The sequence below is a fragment of the Microcaecilia unicolor genome, chromosome 2 (assembly GCF_901765095.1).
Source record: "Microcaecilia unicolor chromosome 2, aMicUni1.1, whole genome shotgun sequence".
Lineage (NCBI taxonomy): Eukaryota > Metazoa > Chordata > Amphibia > Gymnophiona > Siphonopidae > Microcaecilia > Microcaecilia unicolor.
In genome coordinates, this window is record NC_044032.1 from 380,145,202 (window position 1) to 380,153,145 (window position 7,944).

The following is a 7,944-nucleotide window of genomic DNA, read 5'->3' on the forward strand; positions in this document are numbered from 1 at the left end:
AAAAGCGCGGCACTTGGCCATTGGCCGATGACGCCATCAGATCTAGGCTCGGCTGGCCCCAGCGCTTCGTGATGTCCAAGAACGCCTAAGCAGATAGTTGCCACTCTCCGGGCTCCAAGGTATGGCGACTGAGAAAGTCCGCCTTGACATTCATGACTCCGGCAATGTGGGCCGCTGAAAGCTGCTCCAGGTTCGCTTCCGCCCACTGGCAAAGACTCATAGCCTCCTGGCTAGAGGGGCGCTCTTGGTACCTCCCTGGCGGTTGATATAGGCCACAGCCGTGGCATTGTCCGACAGGACCCGTACAGGCTTCAACACCAGTACCGGGATGAACTCCAATAACACCAACCGAATGGCTCTGAGTTCCAGGAGGTTGATAGACCACTTGCCTCTGCAGGAGACTAGAGCCCCTGCGCTGTCCTTCCCAAGCAGTGGGCTCCCCAGCCCATCAAAGAGGCGTCTGTCGTGACGACAATCCACTCCGGGGTCACCAGAGGCAATCCTGCAGACAACTTGTCTGTCTGCGTCCACCAGCTCAGCGCCTTGCGCACTGCTGGGTCCACGGGAAGGCGCACAGCATAATCCTCCGACATCGGAGTCCAGCGCAGCAGCAGAGATAGCTGTAGTGGTCTCATATGAGCCCTGGCCCAGGGCCCTACTTCCATCGTGGCCGTCATAGAGCCCAACAGCTGCACGTAGTCCCAAGCCCGAATAGGAGAGGCTACTAGGAACTAGTCCACCTGAGCCTGAAGCTTGACAATCCGATTGTCTGGCAGGAACACTCTGCCCACTTGGGTGTCGAATCGAACTCCCAGATACACCAGGGACTGAGTCGGGCGCAGCTGGCTCTTCTTCCAGTTGATGATCCATCCCAGGGAGCTCAAAAGAGCAACTACCCGGTCCATAGCTTTGCCGCACTCTGCATAAGAGGGGGCTCGGATCAACCAGTCGTCCAGATAAGGATGGACTTGTACTCCTTCCTTTAGCAGGAAGGCCGCTATGACCCCCATTACTTTGGAAAAGGTCCGCGGAGCAGTAGCCAACCCGAAAGGGAGGGCTCTGAACTGGAAGTGTCGTCTCAGGACTGTAAAACGCAGAAAGCGTTGGAGAGGAGGCCAGATGGGAATATGCAGGTACGCTTCCTTGATGTCCAAGGAAGCCAAGAACTCTCCTGCCTTCACTGCCGCTATAACAGAGCGGAGAGTCTCCATGCGAAAGTGCCTCACTTTCCAGGCCCGATTGACCCCTTTGAGGTCGAGGATAGGCCGGACAGAACCTCCTTTCTTTGGAACCACAAAGTAAATGGAGTAACGTCCCTTGCCAATCTGATTTTTTGGCACCGGAACGACCGCACCCAGGCGGATCAGGTTGTCCAAGGTCTGCTGCACTACCACAGCTTGACCGGAGACTTGCAGGGAGAGAGTACAAACCCGTCTCTTAAGGGTTGGCAGAACTCTAGCTTGTAGCCGTCTCTGATGACTTCCAGCACCCACGCGTCTGAAGTTATAGTGGTCCACTCGCCCAGAAACGAGGACAGCCGTCCTCCAATCTGCACTGGGGCGTGGACCAAGGCCCCGTCATTGGGTACGAGACCCTGGGGGAGGACCGGAGGGAGCACCTCCGGGACGGCGGTCTCTGCGAAAGGAATGCTGCTTGGGGGAGAAATTCCTCTTGAAGGAAGAGGGGGCAGAGGAACCCGACTTGCCCGGGCTGGTACCGATGGGCTTCCTGCAACCGTCCTCTGGAGGTATCGGGACGAGTACTAACCCGAGCCCTGACCTCTGGTAATTTCTTGCCCTTAGACGTGCCGAGATCGGTCACGATTTTGTCCAGCTCGACCCCAAAGAGCAGCTTGCCTTTAAAAGGCAATCTAGCCAGGCGGGATTTAGAGGCGTGGTCAGCAGACCAATGTTTCAGCCAAAGCCACCGCCGCGCAGAGACTGTCTGAGCCATGCCTTTAGCTGAGGCTCTCCAGACATCATACAGCAAGTCTGCCAAATAGGCTAAGCCCGATTCCAGGGCCGGCCAATCAGCCCTCAAGGAATGATCCGAGGGGGAAGCCCGCTGCACCATAGTCCGGCACGCCCTGGCCACATAGGAGCCGCAAACTGAGGCCTGCAAACTTAAAGCAGCTGCCTCAAAGGACGACCTTAAGGCCGCCTCCAATCTTCTGTCTTGGGCGTCCTTTAGGGCCGTGCCACCTTCCACCGGCAACGCCGTTTTCTTAGTCACCGCAGTGATTAAAGAATCCACGGTAGGCCACAGATAGGCCTCACGTTCACTCACAGCCAAAGGATAGAGGCGGGACATAGCCCTAGCCACTTTAAGGCTCGTTTCCGGGACATCCCATTGAGCCGCAATTAAGGTGTGCATGGCATCATGCACGTGGAAGGTTCTAGGCGGGCGCTTCGTCCCCAGCATAATGGCAGAGCCAACAGGGGCTGAGGGAGAGACGTCCTCCGGAGAGGAAATCTTCAAAGTGTCCATGGCCTGTAACAACAGGTTGGGCAAATCCTCTGGGCTAAAAAGCCGCGCTACAGAGGGGTCATCCGCTCCATCCGAGCGGGGATCTATCTCCTCCAAGGAATCCGCAAAGGATCGTTGGGAGACCTCAGACACGCTGCCTTCATCTACATCGGAGGAGACAAAAGTCCTCCAAGGCCTGGAAATCAACCCGAAGGCGTTTACCTCTGGGAACCTCAACCTCTTTATCAGAAGAGGGAGCAGGGGCAGCGTTTTGCATGAGGAAAGCCTGATGCAGCAGCAAAACAAACTCGGGGGAGAAACCCCCCAGACTGTGCACTTCCGCAGCCTGGGCAACAGCCCTAGACGCACTCTCAACCGGCGCTCGCAATAGCGGGGGAGAGACATGCTGCGCATCCAAAATGGCGTCCGGCGCGAAACTCCGTGAAGGAGCCGCGCGGGAAGAACGGCGCTTAACTTTAGCCGCTTTTGTGCCGTCGCCCAAATTAAGGGCGTTCATGGCATTAATGTCTCCAACCTCAAGGGCGGCCCCGAAGAAGCCGTCCGAGCCGCGTGGCCGGCCAAGATGGCGGAGGCGAGGAGCGGGGGATGGGCGTTTATGGCGGGAAAAAACCGCCACGCCAGAGGAACGACCGGGACATTCATCGGTCACTAAAGTATCACCCATCAAGGGCGAATCAGGTTGTAAAACCCCCGCATCCCCTCTAGAAGCGCTCCAGCGATCCGGGGCGCGACCCTTTGCGCCCTCGCCCTCCGACGCCATTGCCACGAGGAGAAGAATCGGGGAACCCCCTGCCCGCTATAAAAAGGTAAAATTACCTGCTTGCCGCTCCGAGCTGTAACGAACTGGTGTCCCAGTGAGTAGCTGCAATGAACGTTTAAAGAAACGTCGAATTAAACGCCTTTAAAGACGTTTAAAATTTTTTTTTTTTTTTTTTTTTTTAAACGGAGCCAGCGGGAGGGGGGAGAAAAGGAGGGACCTGGCACCACCAGGTTTGCACTTGCTCAAAAGAGCCCTCAACCCCAGGCCTCAACAAAACCTAAGGATTAGGCTTGGAGGCCTAGCCAGAGCTGCTGCTGTGTGTGACCACCACCTGCTGAGATAGAGAACATACTGAGGAGTTTCCGGCAGCACATGACCACATATAGGGAGGCAAAAGTTTGCTCTCTATCTCCACCTGCTGGTAGATGGACACAACCCACCAGTCTATGGATTGATCAGCTTGATGATATGGAAGGCGCTATTACCTTGCAAGGCATTCATTCGGTGTGAGGTGGCAAAATGTCAGAGATCTGCAGTTCTCTCCCAGTTGCCACGGTTAAGAAGTGCTTTGTGGGCTGCATATTATTTGATTAAGCTGACAACTCAGAGACATGGCAAGGTTGCAGCTTTTGACTGAATTTGAGAGCCTTTTCTGGCATGATACCAGAGCACTAAGCCTTAGCTTCTTCGAGATGATGACTTCTCATGGTGTTCTCATGTATTTCCACTAATCCAAGATGGACTGATGTTGATGTTGTATCTCACTCTTCTTATGTTATCGGAGATGTTCCAGGAGGGGGGGGGGGATACCAGATATATCATGGGGAGGGAGGATATTTTACATAATAATGTTGCAGTACTCAATGTTTAGTTCTGGTATTTCTTTGGGCACCCCGTCATAATAGTCCCCTAACAAAATAGCCCTTGACAAATCGGCCCCTAACAAAATAGCCCTGGACAAAATTGCCCCTCCCACAGCATCAAATAAGAGATCAACGCCCAGAAATACGACAACTGCAAACATAACTGCCAATATGGTAGAAGGACGCCAAGGACCGGCTGGCCAAGGGGCTGAACTGGAAACCTGGTGCTGGCAGACCAACTCACCATGCTAGCCCAGGGCCACCAAGGACCCCTGGAGTCATCGGCACAAAACGCGCAAGAAGGCCACGAAGAAACTGCACCCAGAGGATTTTCAGGAAACAAGCTGACCGAAGGAGAGGAAGCATGTGCCGATGGTAGGGCCACGACCCGAAGAGAACACAACTTTCAAGAAGGGCGACAAATGCTCTGGAGATGAAGGCAAAAGCAGTTGAACCCTAGAACAGAGATATATGAGCACTGGTGACAAAGAGGCCATGGGTCCAAATGAGGAAAGAAACACTGCTGAAAGTAGTGCAGATTACAAGACGGTCCGTGTCCAAACATGATGAACTTGGCTGCAGTGAATCAAGTCACCACAGTGCCACCTAAGCGAACCAAACTACAAGAGCAAAAATCAGCCAAAAGATGGCCACTCATGCTGCAGCCCCTCAGAGGTCACAAGGAAGGTCTAAAACAAAGAAGGGCAGAACCAGCCAGGCCCTAGCGGTACCCTCCTGTCTGGCAGATCTTGCAAGCAGCTAGACTTAAAGCATCAATGCACCATCAGGGGGCCCAAATTGTTGATTCAAGACCTATGACACAAAAATAAAAAACAAGTGCCAACAACTGCTGGTCCTAAGGGAGCAACAAAAGGTCAAGAATGAAACAAGAGCTGTTGTACCCAGCTCTCTTGTGGACCACATAGAATAATCACCCTAAGAGCTGAAAGAGAAACATGCAGCTCTCAGAGTCCTGGAAGAGCAAGAAGCATCAGAAAGTGGCGAGTAAAGGACTACCATACCTGTGCCCTCACCACCATTCAGAGGTGCCTCTGTTATTGTTTTGGTTTTTGTTTTCTTTTTAAATTTGGGCAAAGGACTACAATATCCAAAAATAAATAAAACAAAGGGTTGCTCCGAAGCTACCAAGCTTCACAGCACAGAACTGATCCATAATAACCCATTGCTTAGGTAAGCAGACACCGTATCCAGAGGATCCACGCTTACGAAATCGCAACCAGCAGCGAATGTACCTGCCCTGGCACCCCCACTGAAGGGTTCTGAACAAAAGCGAGGGAGGCCTGGCCACTCAAAATAAGCTGCCACCAGAAGGACCTGATATCATGATGTCCACATGCAGCCATGGGGGCCTCCTCTGCAAACAGCAAGAGGAGGCTTACTGCTCACAGCACCAACAGCGATCAGGACAGAATAGCCCTGAAGAGAAAGAAGGCCATGGGATCTTCCTGAAGACAGCCAGACCCAGATCTAGAGGCACGAAATTAAAATGGCCACTGCCAGAGGAAAAGCGAGCCAAAAGCCACTCACTCGGAGATAGAATGGTCTCTGCCAGTGCCTTCAGCAATCTGAAAGTGCTAGACAAGAGACCAGTCTTACTATGTTCCCCAGAAACCCGCAGGGTGGAGAAAATAAAGGCAGTACTCAATCTCAGCGTTGAACCTCCACAGCATCACAATGGATCCATACGTGGCTGCATGAAGCACTGGCAATGTGCAAGGAAACCCCTCACTCCCACATAAAGCTGCAGCAGAACTGCAATCCTCTTTTTTTTTTTTTTGGTAGCTGTGAGGAAGAAGGAAGCGATAGGAACTGGGGGGGAGCCCTAGAAGAGGCAAACACAGAGCCTAGACACCCCCAGATTCAACTGAACCCGGGAAACCCAGAAGAGGAGTAAAACAGCAGATGAGACCAGGAGCTTGTGAGAGATCATCCATCCGCCTGCTGGAAATAGAGAATACCGGCTGTCCAAGGAGTGTCCAATCCTATATGACAGAGCTCATAAGTACATAAGTACATAAGTAGTGCCATACTGGGAAAGACCAAAGGTCCATCTAGCCCAGCATCCTGTCACCGACAGTGGCCAATCCAGGTCAAGGGCACCTGGCACGCTCCCCAAACGTAAAAACATTCCAGACAAGTTATACCTAAAAATGCGGAATTTTTCCAAGTCCATTTAATAGCGGTCTATGGACTTGTCCTTTAGGAATCTATCTAACCCCTTTTTAAACTCCGTCAAGCTAACCGCCCGTACCACGTTCTCCGGCAACGAATTCCAGAGTCTAATTACACGTTGGGTGAAGAAAAATTTTCTCCGATTCGTTTTAAATTTACCACACTGTAGCTTCAACTCATGCCCTCTAGTCCTAGTATTTTTGGATAGCGTGAACAGTCGCTTCACATCCACCCGATCCATTCCACTCATTATTTTATACACTTCTATCATATCTCCCCTCAGCCGTCTCTTCTCCAAGCTGAAAAGCCCTAGCCTTCTCAGCCTCTCTTCGTAGGAAAGTCGTCCCATCCCCACTATCATTTTCGTCGCCCTTCGCTGTACCTTTTCCAATTCTACTATATCTTTTTTGAGATACGGAGACCAGTACTGAACACAATACTCCAGGTGCGGTCGCACCCTGGAGCGATACAACGGCATTATAACATCCGCACACCTGGACTCCATACCCTTCCTAATAACACCCAACATTCTATTCGCTTTCCTAGCCGCAGCAGCACACTGAGCAGAAGGTTTCAGCGTATCATCGACGACGACACCCAGATCCCTTTCTTGATCCGTAACTCCTAACGCGGAACCTTGCAAGACGTAGCTATAATTCGGGTTCCTCTTACCCACATGCATCACTTTGCACTTGTCAACATTGAACTTCATCTGCCACTTGCACGCCCATTCTCCCAGTCTCGCAAGGTCCTCCTGTAATCGTTCACATTCCTCCTGCGACTTGACGACCCTGAATAATTTTGTGTCATCGGCGAATTTAATTACCTCACTAGTTATTCCCATCTCTAGGTCATTTATAAATACATTAAAAAGCAACGGACCCAGCACAGACCCCTGCGGGACCCCACTAACTACCCTCCTCCACTGAGAATACTGGCCACGCAATCCTACTCTCTGCTTCCTATCTTTCAACCAGTTCTTAATCCATAATAATACCCTACCTCCGATTCCATGACTCTGCAATTTCTTCAGGAGTCTTTCGTGCGGCACTTTGTCAAACACCTTCTGAAAATCCAGATATACAATATCAACCGGCTCCCCATTGTCCACATGTTTGCTTACCCCCTCAAAAAAATGCATTAGATTGGTGAGGCAAGACTTCCCTTCACTAAATCCGTGCTGACTTGTCTCATCAGTCCATGTTTTTGTATATGCTCTGCAATTTTATTCTTAATAATAGCCTCCACCATCTTGCCCGGCACCGACGTCAGACTCACCGGTCTATAATTTCCCGGATCTCCTCTGGAACCCTTCTTAAAAATCGGAGTAACATTGGCTACCCTCCAGTCTTCCGGTACTACACTCGATTTTAGGGACAGATTGCATATTTCTAACAGTAGCTCCGCAAGTTCATTTTTTAGTTCTATTAATACTCTGGGATGAATACCATCAGGTCCCGGTGATTTACTACTCTTCAGCTTGCTGAACTGACCCATTACATCCTCCAAGGTTACAGAGAATTTGTTTAGTTTCTCCGACTCCCCCGCTTCAAATATTCCTTCTGGCACCGGTGTCCCCCCCAAATCCTCCTCGGTGAAGACCGAAGCAAAGAATTCATTTAATTTCTCCGCTACGGCTTT